This window comes from Mesoplodon bidens, assembly GCF_964165515.1.
Source record: "Mesoplodon bidens genome assembly, chromosome: 12".
Classification (NCBI taxonomy): domain Eukaryota; kingdom Metazoa; phylum Chordata; class Mammalia; order Artiodactyla; family Ziphiidae; genus Mesoplodon; species Mesoplodon bidens.
In genome coordinates this window covers 4,690,909-4,710,485 of record NC_138168.1, presented here as the reverse complement: position 1 = coordinate 4,710,485, position 19,577 = coordinate 4,690,909, and the positions used below count along the sequence as shown (strand labels likewise).

General features: G+C 40.8%; 1 protein-coding gene across 9 annotated transcripts in view; it reads right to left on the bottom strand.

Annotated features, from left to right (window-relative positions):
- The window catches only part of IBTK (inhibitor of Bruton tyrosine kinase), a 186,699-nt gene that overhangs the window by 82,168 nt on the left and 84,954 nt on the right, over positions 1–19,577 (bottom strand). For 2 of the 9 annotated variants that reach the window (XM_081250728.1, XM_081250736.1), the window contains exon 1: positions 8,855–9,038. The exons of the other annotated variants lie outside the window; for them this stretch is intronic. The gene's annotated coding sequence lies outside the window, so the exon portion shown is untranslated. Of the gene's footprint in view, positions 1–8,854; positions 9,039–19,577 lie in introns of those variants that run through there. 9 annotated transcript variants of the gene reach the window in all.

The window sequence follows — 19,577 nt, the reverse complement described above, 5'->3', positions numbered from 1 at the left end:
AAGTTAGAGCTTCACTGACAAAAGCTCGACCTCCTCTCCCAGTTTTGATAAGGGAGGTTAGTTCTGCTCGGCCACAAGCCTGATGGAAAGGTGGCTCCATCCACCTCCACCCGAGAAAGTTGAGGAAGAAAGGGGAGTGGATCCACCTGGCAGCAACCCTGCAGCCTGTCTGCCCGGCTTCTACAAATGTTACCATACAGATAACTGGAAGGGTCAAAGGGCTCTCACACCCGTGGTATGTCTAAGTTACTTGACTTCACCCACACTTTATTTCAGAATCCAGACATTACGAGTAGACATGTACATGTGGAGTGATGAAGTTAATGCGTTTAATCAGGACTCCCAAAATGGAGGCCACCCCAGTGGCCTCACCCACATCACAAATCTAAACCTGTCAGTCTGCACCTACAGGACACACCTGTCAAGGAAACCTAAAAACAATCAATCCTCCAACTCCGCTTTAGCGAGTTCACCTCAACTCGAGAAAACAGGACCTGCTCGCCTTATTAGGGAATCTCCAGCCTCCTAGCCAAGCACACCCTGCTTCAGAGCTGCCTCTTCTAACATTCTGTAAGTCTCTCTTGCCCAAAATCCCTTGGAAGATTGCTTCACCGCCAGTGAGCACTGACTGCCCCCCTACCCCGCAATCCATGCGTTGTTTTCCCTTGAACAAAGGACATCCAAGTCGTTACTAAATTGTTTTAATTCTGTCATTTGACAGGAGAGACAGAGAGAAAACGAGAGAGAGGGAGGAGTGGGGGAAGGGAGGAAAGGAGAGAGAGAAGCGAGATTACTTTGTGCTATTCCTGTGTTTGAAGTGCTTTTCAAGCCCTGGAATTGTAGTCACCTGTCCATTTCAAAGGTAACTTTTAAAAGAAATGCACTGCAAAGCCACCTTGATATTGTTTTTCAGATGGCCACAGTTCTGCATTATCTGCTCTGTTATTGTTGCTAGTATCAATAAATTTAACTAACCATGTTAAAAACAAACAAACTTTCCACTAATAGAAAAAATTTTCACGTACTGAGATATGGGGAAGTCATTCTGGCTTATACATGATTTGGCTTGAACTTTATGCTCACTAAAACAGCCTGTCTTATGGCCTGTCAAACGCACATTGTACATCTGCTTTAACCATTAAAAAAGAGTGTAGCTCATCATCCAGTAACACAAAAGGTTAAGTTGCAACCCACTGCAGAAGGCCACTGACAGTACATCCTGAGGGAAATTCAGGATGGGAGAAACAGGATGAAGCATTCTATGCTTTGGATCTACCGGCTCCTAGGTAGGTAAGAAGACCAGATTCTTGCACTTTCCCATACACAGGAAAACACTAAAATCATTAACACGAGATATCTGTTCTTTGTGATTAGCACTAATCTTTTACCAAGATGTATGCTTGACTACATGTATTCAAACCCTACAAGTATTTAAAACATACATAAAAAGGAGAAAATTTTTCCTTAATCTATCATCTCCACAAATCATTAAGAGACCAACAGAATAAAAGTCAAAGAATATGACCACATTTCTCAAAAAAAAGGGCGGGTGGATTTAAATGGATTTTTAAAAAGAAAGAGACACATCATTCAAAAGAAATGTAAATTAAAACTATAATGAGACACCATTTTTATCTATCAGAATGACAAAGATCAAAAAGGTTGCTATTACTATGTATTGACAAGGTTGTGAAGAAATAGAAACTCTAACTCCATTGTTGGTGAGTATAAATCAGTACAGTCTTTATGGACAGCAATTTAGTAGTATTTACTAAAATGTAAAATGCACATTCCTTTTGACTCAGTTTTACTCCTAAGAATTTAGCCTGTAAAACTATATCCATGTGTGAAATGGCATAAGTACAAGAACATTCATTGCATCGCTGCATGGAAAAAACCTAAATAGTTAAAAGATAGTTGTGGCATGTCCACTCAACAGAAGATTATTCATGTATCAAAAAGAATAAAGTAGCTATATATTTTCTAACATGAAATAATCTGCAAGATATATTGTAAAATGTTTCTTAAAACTAGATGTATCTGTAATGTCACGTATGAGAAAATGTACATGTAAATATGTTTATGCTTGAATATGCATGAAAGATGTTTAGAGGAATACACAAGAAAATGGTTAATAGTGGTTGCTCTAGGGAAGACCACCAATGGTAGGAGACAGATATGGAAGGCAGACTTACTTTTTACTACTACTAACCTCTTCTGAATGCTTTACCATGTATACGTATACCTACTTTAAAATAAACATCTTAAAAATATAAATAAATGCTAATATATTGATTAGAGAGGCCACAGAAAAGTCTAGAAAACTCAACCATCATACATGAGCCTCTAGCTTTTTTCCAATATGCTAATGTGTCTGCTTTGCCCATTCAGATCTGGAGAAATGAAATATCATTGTCAACTACTTGAAAAGCTACTAGCCTTCAGTTTCTTCACTTCCTGTTAGAAAACTAACCACCAATATAAAATATTAGAAATTTTATATCTAGATTGGACTACTTTAAGCATTTCTCCATCAGCTTTTTATTTATCATCTCCTAATTATCTTCTTCTTTCAATATTTTTGTGCTCTGGATTTTAAATTAGTAGTCAATCCATCTATAATGGCTAGATTTTAAAGCTTTTACAGTAGAAATTCTACATAAATTCTCTTCTCCAAGGTATCAAATTAAGTTCCACAAAATACTTTTTTTCATTTTCATTTATTTTAAAAATACAGTCGGTCCTCCATATCTGTATGTTCCACAACCGTGAACTGAACCAAGCTTCAACTGAAAATATTTAAAAATTCCAGAAAGTTCCAAAAAGAATAGCTTGAATTTGCCTCATGCTGGCCAACTATTTACATAGCATTTTCAACTACAGTTGACCCTCGAACAACACAATGACCCTCTTACAGCTGGCTTTCCCTATACTAGGTTCCTTGTATTCACGGTTCAACATCTGCAACTTCAACCAAAGGCATCCTGTAGTACTGCAGTACACATTTACTGACGAAAATCCGAGTATAAGTGGACCCATGCTCTTCAAACCCATGTTGTTCAAGGTTCAACCATATTTTCATAGCACTGACACTGTATCTAGATATTCTAAGTAATCTAGAGATGATTTAAAGTATACTGGAGAATATATGTAGATTATATACAGATACTCTGCCATTTTATATAAGGGACTTGAGCATCTGTAGATTTTGGTATCCGTTGGGGTCCTAGAACCAATGCCCCGGTGATACCAAGAGACTACTGTATTTATCTGAACGACAGAGGAAAAACGGTTATAAAACTATTTAGAGCAACACAAGTGAGTTTACATATACGTATAGGAAAAATTTCTGTGCACCAGCCATAAACATTCCAAATCTGTATTTTCCACTCCCATTTCCAACCACACTAAGTCAGAAATCCTAAACCTAACTAGTTCTTAACTATTCTGATTTCCCCATCTGGAATGATAGCACAGAAGCAGACAACTCCTAGTCCTTTCTAGCTCCACTTCTGTTTCTACTAGACTATATATAAATAAGCAAAGTGTCTGGTAGTTAGTTGACATGAAGAAAAAAGTACCAAAGCCTCAAGTAGTTTAAAATGTTTAAACTGGAAAACATGACAGATGGCAAAATAGTCACGTGTAGTTAATTTCATCCCTTTGAGGCTCTAAAATTTTGCCATCTTTGTGTTTTCAGTGTCTTCCTCATACCTGAAAGGAACTACTTATGTGAATAACTCAAACCCTACAGGAAATAATTAAGATACAAGAGAAAAGAATTCCCTAATTTGTTACTATACATAATTTAAACACTTAAAAGGGAAAGAGGAATATTAAATATAAACAAAAGTGATACTATACTATAATATATAATGAGAGAGGCACATACAGAGTACTATGAACATAAATTAGGAAGGGACTATGTGACTAAGAGCTAAGAGCTAACATTTCTTAGAATCCTACATACTTGGATTCAAATATAGCAATGCCAGCTGTTACCAATTACATAACTCTACAAATTACATAATCTCTCCAAGCCTTCATTTCTTCTTCTGAAAATGGAGACAATGCCACCAACCTCAAAGGGTTACCGTAATGATAAATAAAGCTGCTTATCATGGTACCTGCTACCAAATGTACATTTAACAAATAGCAGCTTTGGGGCTTCCCTGGTGGCGCAGTGGTTGAGAGTCCGTCCACCTGCCGATGCAGGGAACACGGGTTCGTGCCCCGGTCCGGGAAGATCCCACGTGCCGCGGAGCGGCTGGGCCCGTGAGCCATGGCCGCTGAGCCTGCGCGTCCAGAGCCTGTGCTCCGCAACGGGAGAGGCCACAACAGTGAGAGGCCCGCGTACCGCAAAAAAAAAAAAAAAAAAAAAAAATAGCAGCTTTTATTACTATCATTTCTTCAGTAACAAAGAGATAACAAATTTTTATTCCAAAGTTCATGTTTGGGCTTCAATGTCTCTGCTACTAGTTTCCATGCATTCTTCTCCTATGAAACCACACACACTAAGGTCACCAGTGACCTCCAAATTGCCAAGTACTTTTGGTAATGTTACTTGACTTCCCTGCTTTCGAGTCATGACCACGACATTCTCGTAAGGCATCTAGAAAGGAGTACTGAAAGCACAGGGAACCACTGAAGCATATGCATGGGATCTCTCTCCTATCACCTCTTCCCAGGGCATTTTCCCTTCCCCTGACCTTCAAACATTAGGCTTCTCTCAATGTTCCACCTTCAGTCTTCTTTTCCTCTCTAATTCATACTCACCCTGCATAATTCCAATCTCTTCATGTTAACTTTAACCTGTGCTCATAATCCTCAAATCTGTCTCCTGCCCTTACAACTTTCCTGAGTTCCTGGCCCAATGCCTAGCGTTAATCGTCTTCATGCTTTCAACAAACTCTTATTGAAGGCAAAGAAAGCAAAGGAAATACTTATTAAGCATGTGATATTTTACATGATGTGATATTTTACATCAAAGAGGTTAAGTAAGCCACCCAAATCACACTATCAGTAAAAGAGGAGTTAGAATTCAAACACAGATCTATCTCACAGTAAAGTCCAAGCTATTTCTACAACACTATGCTGCCTCTTCAGTGCATCTGCAGGTCACAAGGTACTGCGAAAACAAAAATACACAGGACTTAAATATTCTAGATATTCTAGTACAGACTCATGGATAATACTTAAGTGAAACTATAGCTCATTTAACAACTGTATTGACTGAACAAGATTTACTATCTATTACGCAGTCTCTACCATCAGTGGGGCACAGTTTGGTAGAGGAGAATGATTTTTCTTTCAGCAAGTACTAAAAATATATGATTAAAACCTACGATAAAGATATAACAAGTGACTCACAGGAATGGGGAGTCAACAAGAGGGATAAAGGGAAGATTCCCCAAAGGAGATGAGGTGAGTATGTGTTTGCCTGATAAATTCAGGGCCGGTGGGCATTTCAGGCAGAAGTAACAGTCCATATAAAAGCACTAAAATCACCTTGGTCCATTCTGAAAATTCTAAGTAATTCAGAAGACAGAAATGCATAAGGCCTAATATATACACAGGGATGAACTAGATGACAGACAGCCTTAGGTGCCTTTCTTCAGGGATAATGAAAGTGAGCAATTCAGAAACATATTTAGGACCTTGAGTTGACAAGATGTGGTCAACTCCTAGGTTTCTGGCTTGACTACAGATAGAGCAGCCAAGAAGAAGAGTAAAGGGTAAATACTTCGTAAATCAGAAAAATAAAACAAACTGAAAACGAAAGGAACAAACAGAAATTAAAAGAGAAAATGTTTGCTTTATATGTGATGAATACGAAGTGTTGATGAGAAATTGAGGTGGAAGAGTGTAGCTAGCTGCACCGGTGATTGCTAACCTTGCAGAGTGGTCCACCACAAAGGCGCCAGCCAGTAGAGGCTGAGCCCTCAACAATGGCTCACAATCCTATTTAACCTTGGTGAAGAGTTCAGTTATCTTCCTAAAACACAAATCTGATCATGCTATTCTCTCACATATCCAAGACCAAAATGAACCAATATCTATATTTCATGTGTTAATAGCCTTGTGACCTCAGGAAGAGGATGCCAGTTAGACTGGGCAACCACGTAGCACACAAAGTTCAGACTGTGAACTCAGAACACTGAGCTAGTAACCACTAACTAAATGACCCTGGGCATGTAACAGCTGCCTAAGCTTCAATTCTCTCACTTGTAAAAGGGGAATAAAAACTACTTATCTCCTGAGTTGTTCTGAAAAATAAATGAGACAATTCATGCACATGTAAGCACCCAAGAAATGTTACAAAGGAAAAAGGAACATAGTGATATAATATATTGATCAAAAAAAACAGAATAACTATATCAAAGCCCTTTCTGCTTGGAATGTTTTTACCCAAACCTTTACAGGGCTGCCAAGTTGTCCATGGCTTACAAACATTACATCTACCATCTTTTGAACTTTCACATGGACAAGCATAGTGCTTTACATAAATGAACTAATTTAATCCTCTTTCCAGCCTGTATTGCCCTGTATGTATTAACTAAGAATTGGGTTCCTATTATCTAAAACCTTGGTCAAGTAGCTTAATCTTCCTAATCCTCAATTTCTTCATCTGCAAAATGATGATAACAGAATGATGATAACAACATGCCTTGTGGACCTTGGCATGTGGACCTTGGCAGTGTGGACCCTGACTACACATAAAGATTCTAAGCTCCTTAAGGCAGGGAAGAGAATGCCATACTTACTCACATTTGTCACTAAATATAATATGTATTCAATAAGTAGGCTTACATTTTTAAAGAGCTCTCTAAAATCAAAATATCTTCCCTAAAAACTTGTATCCATATTAACTGTCACAAAGCTACAAATTATAGTGACTCATAATTGACGAATTTAAAAAATTTTAAATTCCTTCTGTAAGCCCTGAAATTAGTTCACATAATTTTAAAACATCAAGACTTACTACTTTAGGAAATTAATAATTTAGCTTTATCAATATTGTATTTTATTTTATTCTGTTTTCTCAATTATTCTCTGGGTACAAAGGATAGAAACTTCAATATTTTATTAGTGCAAAACCCAGTTTCACAACTGAACAATTCCCCAAATTCTAGGAGGCAAGCACATCTCTGGAGGTGGCAAAGAATTACTGCCCTATTAATGATAATAAAGGGACTTCCCTGGCAGTCCAGTGGTTAAGACTCCGCACTTCCACGGCAGGGGGTGCGGGTTCGATCCCTGGTAGGGCCACTAAGATATGGCATGTCACATGGCACGGCCAAAGATGATTTTAAAAAAAGAAAAAAGAAAGAAAGAAGATAATAAACTAACTTTCACATCATTTATCATAATTAACCAAGTAACACTGAGCTCCTTACGCAATATGGTCTATTGAACTTTATGGTTCCGAAGCATAATGCAGAATTTAGCATACTGAAAGCCCTGGACAAAAGTTGTGTTTTTTTGTTTCTTTAACATTTTTATTGGACTATAATTGCTTTACAATATTGTGTTAGTTTCTGCTGTATAACAAAGTGAATCAGCTATATGCATACCTATGTGCATACGTATATCCCCATATGCCCTCCCTCTTGCATCTCCCTCCCACCCTCCTTATCCCATCCCTCTAGGTGGTCGCAAAGCACCGTGCTATGTGGCTGCTTCCCACTAGCTATCTATTTTACGTTTGGTAGTGTATATATGTCCACGTCACTCTCTCACTTTGTCACAGCTTACCCTTCCCCCTCCCCGTGTCCTCAAGTCCATTCTCTACGTCTGCCTGGACACAAGTTTTTAAAAAAATTTTTAAATGGAAGAACCATTTTTTAAATTCCTTGAAGTAAACCGCTTTGACTAAGTATCTGTACTTTCAGCAAATATCTATACTACAATTCTTTTTAGAAAACATCTCTTTCTGCCCTTATCGGCCCTATATCAGTTTCTAAAACCTATTTAAAAAATCAAGGAATTTAAAACAAAAAGGGCAGTGAAAAGATCAAGGAGCTATGGAAGGACGTGAATTCGCACATCATGAGCATAGAAACACTACCACTCATAAAAATCACATTCTTTCAGTACTTCTGATAAATCTCGACTTTCAAACGCCCTACTTCCAGGCATGGGAGAAAAAAAAAAAAAAAAGATACTACATCAATCTCTGCTTCCTGAAAAATATCCTGTCCGGCTAACACCCTTTAAGTTTTACTACCTACGTTGGAAATCCAGAGTCACGGATACCCTGGGTTACTTGTTTCGCTGATGAACTAAAACTTTTTAGAAATCGGCAACATGATACAAGAACAAAAGGCCTCTATCCTGTGTCCCCCATGCCCCCAAGAAAGAACGGGTCCCTTTTCACGTAACAGGTCGATTCACACTGAACATCGTTAGCCTCCCCAGACTGAACTAAAACTTCTGTGACGCCACGAAAGGGATAAGAGACGTGGGCCCCTCGAGGAATGGCTTCAAATTCAAGGCTCCAGGGGAAGTGACAAGAGACAACTATCAGAAACTAGCAGCGCAACGTCGCTGGAGGGCTTGGCAGGCAGGACCGCAAGGTAGCGCGGCGCCCGCACAGACCATTCATTAGCTCCGGGCGGCGACGGGGAGGCGGCCGCCGGGACCCGGGGCACACGGCCGGCCCCGCGCCGCCTCTCGCGGAGCCCGGCAGCCTCGGCGCCGCTGAGTCCCCTCCCCGCGGCCCACCCGGGACACCGTCGCCCGCGGTCACCCGCACCCTCCGGAAAGATAACACTGTCCCGTCGCCCCACGACTCAAGGGACGCTGTTGCCTCTGCCCGTTCCGCACGGTCGGGCCGCGCCGAGCCCTCCCTCACCAGTCGCTAGATGAAAATGCTCCGGTGGTCTCCGCGGGGTGGGCACACGGTCGCGCAGGGATTCATCCTCAGTGAAGGCAGCAGAAGAAAACGAAGGGCGCCAGGGGAGGCCGATCCCCAGGCCCGGGTCAGCTCCGGAAGCGGCTGCAGCAACAGCCGCCGCGTCTACAGACGTCTAGAAGAGGGGCAGGGACGAAGGGGCGGCACGGGCGGGACCCAGGAATAAGGTGGGCGCTGATTGGCTGGTGCTCGTGTATGCCTGTGGAGGATTGGCTGGTGTCTGCCCAGAAGGCCTCGCGAGGCAGCGCCTAAACTGGTCTTTCCCTGGCACCCTAAAGGAACTTGACTCCTCCGGCCTTGGGGCAGCCAGCAGTAGCCTGGGGCGGGGAAAGGCCATGGCCGAGGACTCTAGACCAACGGGGGTGGTGGAAATGTCCCTCCCGGGGTCAGCAGTCGCCCAAGGAGAAACCTCCCTCTCCCCGCAACTGGAGACTTGGAATGCAGGATAAACCCTGGTGGAGAGACTGAGTTCTGGGGACCTGGACGGATGCCTTGGTCACCACGCAGCAGAAACCACAGGCGTAGGCAACTTGCACCTAAGAGAGTTTCCTCCCGTCGCCCTACGAAAGCCCAGGGCGTCGTCTCAAAGAGACTCAGCCTCGCCTCTCCCCGGCCGCTCCCACCCCCGGATTTTCCGGGGTCACTCCCTGGGTCAGAAGGCGTCACTGCCTTCTTAGATCACTGTGCGGAGCCAGCCGCCGACCCGGGCCAAGCCACTCACCAGGTCACGCTACTCAGTGCCTGATGCCAGGCTCGTACTACGCTTTTTACCCCTTAACTCTGCCTCCAAGGGACGTTTTAAAAATGGTCGAGTGAAAAAAATTAGGGAGGACAGCAAGTAGCCAATAATCGATACTAGGATAGCGAAAAGGAAACATCCTGCCTGGGAATGCCTGAAACAGTAGGCGCCCAGTAAATGTTTGTTCAGGGAGGGTTACTGTAACTCAGAAGAAACAACACTAGGAGTCAGGAGGTGTATGTGCAGGTCTGCCACGTGGTCAGTTATGCACGTCACTTAGTCTCCTTCACCTATAGAACGACGGAGTTGGACTAAGATGTCGTCTTAAGGGCTGCCCGTTCAGCGTCACTCTTTCTGGAGCCTGCCTTGCGGAAGCCCAAAGCCACACAGCTCGTTAGTGAAGGGGAAAGGAGAATAGCTCTGCTGCTACCCCTCCCCGTACAGTGTTCTGTCTCTTTGCCCCTTATTCTAAGTGCCCTACTTCCTTCTTTGACGTGTAACAAAAACTAATTTGTAATGTTAAAATTGAGTGATTTTGAAAATAAGCTATGTACGATGACTTGTATATTCGTGCACAAAGAAGCTAGCAACGGCAAGTAAAGTCAGTAACGTAAATGAATGCATCGACCTAAGGTCAAATATTTTATCAGTCTCTGGACAAGTTAATTCGCTTTTCTGAAGCCTCAGTTTCCTCATTTGTAAAACAGGAGCAATAATGCATTTTATGGTTGTGAAAATGTAATTATATAGAGATATATCGCACTTAGCAGAGTGCCTAGCACATAGTAACACTTCCTAAATAGTAGATGTTACTTTTTATAAATAAGTATTTCCTTAGCAGCAGAATTATTCCAATTCCATTCCAATTATTCCATTCATTTTAACAATAGCCAGTGTCAGGCACTTGTGGTAAGCCATAGGGATCCAATAGTGAACAAAACATTTATACACCCAGATAATCCCACACATAATAATTTGCGGGACTTCCCTGGTGGCGCAGTGGTTAAGAATCCGCCTGCCAATGCAGGGAACAAGGGTTCGAGCCCTGGACTGGGAGGATCCCACTATGCCGCGGAGCAACTAAGCCCGGGCGCCACAACTACTGAAGCCCGCGCACCTAGAGACCACGGGCCATAACTACTGAGCCCGCATACCACAACTACTGAAGCCCGCGTGCCTAGAGCCCGTGCTCTGCAACAAGAGAAGCCACCACAATGAAAAGCCCCCTCACCACAACGAAGAGTAGCCCCTGCTTGCCGCAACTAGAGAAAGCCTGCGAGCAGCAACGAAGACCCAATGCAGCCAAAGATAAATAAATAAAAATAAATCTGTAAAAAAAAAAAGAATTTGCAACTTTTACAGGAACTGCAAATAATACCATGATAAATTTAATCTAACTTCCCAAAGAAGTTGAACTAAGACTGGAAGAATGAGTAGGGGATAACCAGATGAAGCGGGAAAGAAAGAACACTGCAAGCCAAGGGATGTGGAATTGCTCCCCATTTTCCTGGAAAATTAGGTGCCTTCAAAGATACTGGTCATTTGCAGGACAGAATATTGAAATGATTAGGAAATAGTACAAATGAAGTACAATTCAATTTCATTTGACACATTGTAGATGTGTTTGGTGAAGGAAGAGATCAAAATTAGCCATTTAAAAAATAATTCTGTTTGTGTTTACACACAGAAGAAAGAAGAGATAGAAATATACCAATAACAATGATTATCTCTGTGTGGTGGGTTATGGGTGATTCTTAATTTCTATCATTTTGAATTTGTCATTTTTATTTGCACTTTTGTTACTTGATTAATTAAAAAAATCAAAGTTAAGAAAAAAATAACTGACTGGAGTTTCTAAAGTAGGCTTAAAGCAAGAAATAAATCTAAGGACGGTTTTAGAAGATTGCAGTGATTTCGAGGAGAAGTAGGGGAATAGTCCAGGCATCAGGAATGGAGTTTGAGATGAGGCCAAGATAGATCACTGCAGAAGTGTTTAAGCCACACCATTTCCAATACACTCCCCAAATGCCATTTTTTCCCAAATAAATTAATCATGCTATCCTTCATAATCAACATGTATTGTGCTACCACTGAAGTTGTTTAGAGATAAGGAATGCCAGTGCTGTCCCTGCTTCAGCTGGTGACAGAAGAAAGAATATCAGAACTTGTATGTTTGCAATGGACCAAAGCCCAGACCTGTTCAGGTTCTGCAAGAATGGTTATCAATACAGGAAGATCAGCAGGGCAGCTGGCCTACAGATGACTAGAACCTTATTGTTTGGCCTAATTATCTTTTACTTCAAACTGTCTTCCACGTGAGAACACTTGGCTGGAAGCAGCTTTCGGACATACACCTCAGCGTGACCATTAGGGAAGATAGCACTGAGCCCTCTGCCTCAAGCACAAAATTCCCAGGTGCCCCGATGTACCCTGATATTGGCTCAGATTAGGTGAGGACTCAAGAGTATCCTGATTGACAACCCTCATTAGAGTCCTGTGGTTGAAGCATAGTGACAAGTAGTTTCCCAGAAGAAGACAGGGTACACAGCAGATGAAAAATAGACAACTAAAGGGTGTTCCCACGCTATTAGCTCCAGGGGCTATGGTCCCAGCTGCGTTCTTCCTATGTAATGATTATCCTTCCAGTTCTCACTTAGAGGAGGCCACCTCCTCACAGATCTGTGACGCCTTCCCTGATGCCCTTTCCCAACCGTTATCCCGTCTTCTCTACTAGTTCTATAGCTTATTCATATTACTGTGTCACACTGTGTTGTTTTTAGATTTATTAGTTTCACATGTGGGTGCAGTAAAAGCAAGGGTTCTGAAGGCAAACTGCCTGAATATAAAAGTTTACTCCTATTTTTACTAGCTGTGAGACCTAAGGCACGTTATATAACCCATCTAGGCCTCAGCCTCCTCACCTCTAACACAGGATTAATGGTACTTCCTTCATAAAGGCCTTATGAAGTTTAATGATTTGATATATGTAGAGCTCTTAGTACAGCTGTTAGCATCTAATAAAAGTTGACATCCCTGAACTCTTCTGGATGAATATATTTGCATGAGAGAGTTTTGAGGGGTGGGATTGGGAGACCCAAGGAATGACCCACAAGATGGCAGTGTTTGAATATAACTTTAGAACTATATAAGCTTGAAAGCAGAATCCACCAATAAATCTAAAAATTCTAGGCAAATACTGGAGAAATTCAAGACAAATTCAAAGTCTACATGAGACAAGCAAAAATTGTGAGAAATCAAACCAATAAATCTGGCAAGCTTAGCACTCTTTTTATAATCAGAACAAACTCTATCTCCCCTTTACTATGAGAATTTGTAGTGCTCTCTTCCCAGCCCATCTTACTTAGAATTGATCGTGTTCCTTCTTTATCTAACTACATGATTAAATCAGGTCGTTGTCACCACTGCTTCCTTAAGAAGAAGAAGAGGGAGTTTGATTTAAAGATTTAAGAAGAAAAGCAAGTTTGATTTAAAGTGGCAGACTGGACACATACTACAGCCACATACTACATGCCACATACTACAAGCCACAAATCCCTAGACCTGGCGGAAAAGACATCTTTACAACCGAATTTTAAAATTCATAAATAAGTGCATTGGAAAACAGAAGTTTAGCTATTGATGGTCCAGAACTTAGGGAGATTCCCTGAAAGATGGATAGGAGGCTGGATTGGACAGTAGAAAGTAGTAACCCATAAGATACCATAAGCATATCTTATGGATGGCTATTATAATAGCAGAAAAATAGACTTTGAGACAAAAAGTATTACCAGAGATAAAGAAGGATATTTAATAATGATCAGAGGATCAATTTCTCTGGAAGAAATAATGTGTATGTACCTAACCATGAATATGGATGTACCTCATAACAGAACTTCAAAATATATGATGCAAAAACTGACAGAACTAAAAGAAGAAATAGGGGCTTCCCTGGCGTGGTGGTTGAGAGTCTGCCTGCCAATGCAGGGGACTATGGGTTCGGGCCCTGGTCTGGGAAGATCCCACATGCCTAGGAGCGGCTGGGCCCGTGCGCCACGGCTACTGAGCCTGCGCGTCTGGAGCCTGTGCTCCGCAACGAGAGAGGCCGCGATAGTGAGAGGCCCGCGCATTGCGATGAAGAGTGGCCCCCGCTTGCCACAACTAGAGGAAGCCCTCGCACAGAAACGAAGACCCAACACAGCAAAAATAAATTAATTTTAAAAAAGAAAAAAAAGAAGAAATAGTTGCATAATTATAATCTCAGCAATAAAGACAACAATTGAACCAAAAAAATAGAAAATCCATAGGTAATTTGAACAAGATTGTCATCCTCTATGATGGTTAATTTTATGTGTCAGCTTGACTGGGCCATGAGGTGCCAAGATATTTGGTCAAGTATTATTGTAGCTGTGTCTGTGAAGGTGTTTCTGGATGAGAATAACATTTGAAGTGGTAAACTGAGTAAAGCCGGTTGCCCTCCCTAATGTGGGTGGGCCTCGTCCAAACCTTTAAAGGCCTGAATAGAAGAAAAAGGGTGAATAAAGATGGAGCTCCTCCTTCCTGGCTGCCTTAGAGCTGGGATATCCGTTTTTCCCTTCCTTCAGACTTGAACTGAAACATCAGCTCTTCCTGTATCTCTGGCCTTCAGACTGGGACTGGGACTGGAACTACACCACTGGCTCTCCTTGGTCTTCAGCTTGCCTGCCAATTGCAGATGTTGTGACTTGTCAGCCTCAATGATCACTTGACCCAATTCCATATATCTAACCTGTTCTGTTGGTTCTGTTTCTCTAGAGAACACTGACTAATACAACTTCCTTGATGTTTAGCTGTTCTCACATTCAATGACTGCAGAATACATATTCTTTTCAAGTGAACATGGTCCATTCAGCAAAATAGACCATATACTAGATCTTAAAATAAGCCTTAATAGAGTTAAAACACTTGGAATCTAAAGAAAGTTGAATAGTATTTCATACTGAGTAAAAATAAAAATACAACATAACATTTGTATGATGCAGATAAAGTAGTGCACACATACAGAAATGTATAGCTTTCAATAGTTATGTTAGTAAAGAAGAGCGATCGAAAATCAGTCACCTAAGGTTCCACATTAAGCAGCTAGAAAAAGAAAAGCAAAGTGAATTCAAAGTGCGCAGAAGGAAGAAAATAACAATGATAAGAGCAGAATTCAATTAAATCGAACAGAGAAAAAAAATAGAGAAAATTAGCAAAACTGGAAGTTGTTCTTTGAAACGATCAACAAAATTGATAAGCTCCTCGTCAGTTGTTAAGAAGAAATACAAATTGAGAACTGTCAAGAATTTCAAGGGTTTGAGATTGCACCCTACTTGGAAAGCTAACCAGGTTAGCCTGCCACAGTTTCATGGCTGCTGGCGGACTAAATGGGATTCCTGGGCCAGAGACAGGACTTTATTGCTCATGGCACAGCAAGCAGAATGAGCTTTATGTTTGCATCACTTCCTTTAGGCCCCCAAATCCCTCAAGAATAATATAGGTGTTGCCCAAGTAGACGTTGCAGATGTAGTGAGTTGGCATCCCAGCTAAGGAATTCCAAGCTTAGGGAAACTTAATATTTTAAAATATACTGCAAGCAAACCTGCCTGTTTTTGCTCCTGAAGTAGAAATTATCTTTATTATACTGGGCAGTAAATAAACCTGTCCTCTACTCTGGAGGAAGCCACTGTCACTATTTACCAAGGCTATTTGCTATACCAACAATATCCTTGAGAAGCTAAGTGCTCTCCTCACAAGATGTGCAGAAACATGAAGACGTGTAAGCAGATAGGGTTGGGGGTGGGGGGGTTCCCTGGAGAAAGAGAACCAGGCATAGCTTTCTTGACATAGAGAAGCCATTCTGGGCCTAAGCCATTTTGTGATCTAAGCCTGCACAACGCTTATCCCTAACAGATCTCAGTAATTGAGATTTTAAGGGAACAAAAGCATGCAGGAACAAACAGCTGTTATCAGGCAAGACAAGTGAAAATAACAAAGATAATAAATCAGCTGTAAAGACTCCCAGTTCGGTTACAGTGATAAAGGTTAGCCTGAGGCACATTCTTGAGCTCTTTTGCAGAATTCAAACTCCCCCCAGCGCTCAACCACCAGGTCAACTGGAACTAAAGGAATGAAGAGGTTGATGTTGACATTTTCTGATCCTTGTGACTTCAATCAACTAAAGATTGGACTCTGTTAACCTTTGCCCCAATTCTATGTTGAATTCTCCTCTGCTCAAGCCCCTTCATGAATATGAATACACTGCCCCAAACCCTTCATTGAATATGCATGTACCCTTAGCACTTTTCCTGTTTAGGGAGACAGTGCTTTGGGAAAGATCCCTGGTATTCTCCTTACTTGCTGCAAGTAATAAATCCTTCTTTCTCCCATTCTTTGGCTTGGTTGTGTCTTTTGACTCAATAGCCACCAAGAGGCAAACCTAGTTTTCAGGTAACAGAAACCCATGGGTAATAGTCTCTCAATAAGAATCCCAATTACCAGTTAAGGAATGAAAGAGTAGTCATCACTACAGATCCTACAGATGTTAGAAGGAAAAATAAGAGACATTAGAAACAACATTACGTTAAAAAATCAGAAGAGTGGTTTGCATTTGAGGAGTTGGGGATAGGGTATGAGAAAACTTTCTGAGGTTGTAGAAACACTTTGTATCTTGACAGGGGTGTGGGTTACAAAGGTGTATGCATTGTCAAAACTCAACAAATATACACTTAAAATGTGTGCATTTCATTGTTTAAATTTTACTTCAAAAGAAAAAAACAGTAAACAATATGAACTTTAGCAATGATTTTTATGCTGAAACATGTAGGTGTAAATTGACACCTGCAATTTACTATGTAATGCATCAAGAAATACAATTTGTATAAAAAGATGAATAGATGGTAGATATGTGATAAAACAAGTATATTAAAAATGTTTACTGTATAATCTTGGTGGATATATAGTTGTTCACAATGAAATTCTTCCAAATTTGTGGTATGTTTAAAGTTTTCAAAACAAAAAGTTGGAGGAAAACAGACTTAAAAATTGTATAAATCAATTACAATGTATGGACTTTATTTGGATCATAATTTGGACACATAAGCTGTTAAAAAAAATGATGAGACACTAGGGGAAGTGTGAATGCTGGCTGGTTACTTGTTAATTGTTTTTTTGCCTGTGTAGGAGATGCTGCCAGTTCCCAGGTCCCATGGTCACTCACCCTTACTACTGAAGGGCATGCTACCCAGAATTCAGCTGTCAGCGTCTGCATTTCTTTGCTGAGGGCTTTCTCTGGCTGCTGAAACCTTTGCCTGCCCTTGGTTGTCTGCAAATGCTGAGGAGTTAATGCTTGCCAGAGCAGCTTTCTGCCAATGTCTAACTTACAACCTTCCCTTTGTCTCACTTCCCCATCTTCCCTCTTGGGTCCCCCTCTCAAATAAGACTATTTGCATTCATATCTTTGTTTTATTATTAGTTTCCGGAGGCACCCAAAGTATGACATTGGGATAATGGCATTTTAGTTATTTTTTTTTAATTCTTCATTTTTGGAGATATAAATTGAAATATTCAGATAAAATTATATTGGGGGGATTTGTTTCAAAATCAAGTGTTTGTAGGGAGAGCAGGTGGAGTTATGGATGAAAGAAATGACAGAATCATGATACTGTTGAAGCTCAGTGATGGACATGGGTGTTCATTATACATTTCTGTCTACTTTGTATATGTTAGAAATTGTACTAAATGACCAGTAGGGGCTAATGGTGATAAAGGGAGGTCTGTTAAGAACCTTGGGCACTAACTCTGGCCTGGGCTCTATCAAGCAGACCCACCTGAGAAAGACATTGCTTTAAAAGTTGAGCAGAGAACCTGCACATGAATATTCAGAGAAAATTTATTTGTAATACTTCCAAACTAGAAACAACCAGAATGTCTTTCAGTGGGTGAACACTTAAACAAGCTATGGTATATCTGTACCTTGGAACACTACTTGACAATGAAAAGTAACTACCTTTTCACTGTTAACTAACACAATAGTTACATCTGAAGATCTGAATAGTTAGGATCTGAAGGGTAATATGCTGAGTGAAAAAAAGCCAATCTTAAAAGATCATATATGACTGCATTTACATAACATTCTTGAAATGATAAAAGCATAGAGACAGAGACATTAATGGTTGCAGGGGTTACGGACAATACGCAGTAGGTAGGGTAGCACAAACGAGATTTTTACGGTGATGGACCAGTTTTGTATCTTGTTTTTGGTAGTGGTTACTTGAATCTATACATCTGCGTAGACCTGTACACTCAAACTCACTCACACACACACACATAAATGAATTCATATAAAAGTGACAAAATCTGAATAAGGTCTATGGATGGTACCAACGTCAATCTCCTTTTTTCATTTGTGTTGTAGTTATATAAAATGTAACTATTGGGGGATACTGGGTGAAGTGTATAAGGGACCTCTCTGAACTACTTTTGCAGCTTCCTGGGAATCTATTATTATTGCAAGATAAAAAAGGTTTTCTAAAATAAAGAAACGGAAATAAAGTTTTTTAAAAAAGGCACCCAGATTTCAAAGGTAGTTAGGGTGAAGGCCCTAGCACTTGAGTTCCATATCCAGTGTTGACAGTGCAAAAGAACAAGCTTCCATTTCTCTATCCAGAAGCAGAAGGGATACAGTCTTCACTGGAAAACCCAGTAGCCTAGTTAGTACAAGCCCTGTAGCATGTAAACCTGATTATAAGGCCCTCTCAGAAACTGTAAGGTGCCCAACATCTTAATACATTCCTTTTCTGCTTAACTAGACAATGCAGGCTCTGTTTTTTGCAGCTTTGAATGCTGGCTGGTTTTTATTCTGATGGTTTCAACTGCATATCTTAATTTTCTGAGGGATTTGAAGGGGTGATAAACAAAGCTAAAGCGTATCTCTACACACTGAAGCCACTGAGAAATTGATATCATGCTAGAAAGTAATAAGGATATGCAATATTCCTCAAGAATTTCTTTGTTTTGACCCTGATTAGAGCTGCTTGGTTACCTCTAGAAGCAGAGAGAACTGGAGCTTAGGCTGCCTTGCAGCGATTGGTGGCCCTCCCTTTCTGAGGTTTTTTGTTATTCTGAAATCCCTAAGAAGCAAGAATTCTTGCCTGTACTTCTGTGTCCAGAAAATAGGTTTTTCTTCTGTAGCTTACTCATGATATGCAGCACTGCCCTCCCTAAACCCCCTGAGTGGCTCATCCTGGTTTTCAGACGGAAGGAAGACTATGCCTGGGAAATCTTCCTGCTTTTAAGTAGAGCTTAAGTGAGGGCTCTGAAAGGGGAATGCTGAACAGAGCTGTACAATTGCCCTATACAGTAAGCAGATCAGGAGTGGACAAGAGGACGGGCAAAGGACCACAGAAGCAAGAGAACAGACTGAAACATGTAGTTCAGAAAAAAGGAATAAGACTTAGAAAAATTATCTTTTCCTAAGTCAAAGAAGGAAGAAGAGATCCAGCATCTTTAAGGACTTCATTACTTCCCCTGTTACCTTTATGACTGCTTTGCGTTCAATGTGTATGTGGTTTTGGATCCTTACTGGTGTTGGTCGTTTGCACCTAATTTACAAACTAGGTACCTAGTTTACAAATTAGGTACAGCTTTTAATGTGAAGGAATTCATTTACAAAGTTCACAAGAGCAGAACCAATGAACAACTGCATTTGAATGGAAGTTTTCTTTGGTCCCCAAACAGAAAAGGCCATTTTTATTATACATTTGTTTCTTGATCCCAGTTTTAGGTTTGTGGGTAAAATGTAGCTGAATAAGCACTTTCTAAAAATTTACTTAATTGCCCAATAGACCTGCCCCCAAATGGAGGTGACAGAGAGGATCAACAGAGGTACACGTTGTCACTTGTATAGCA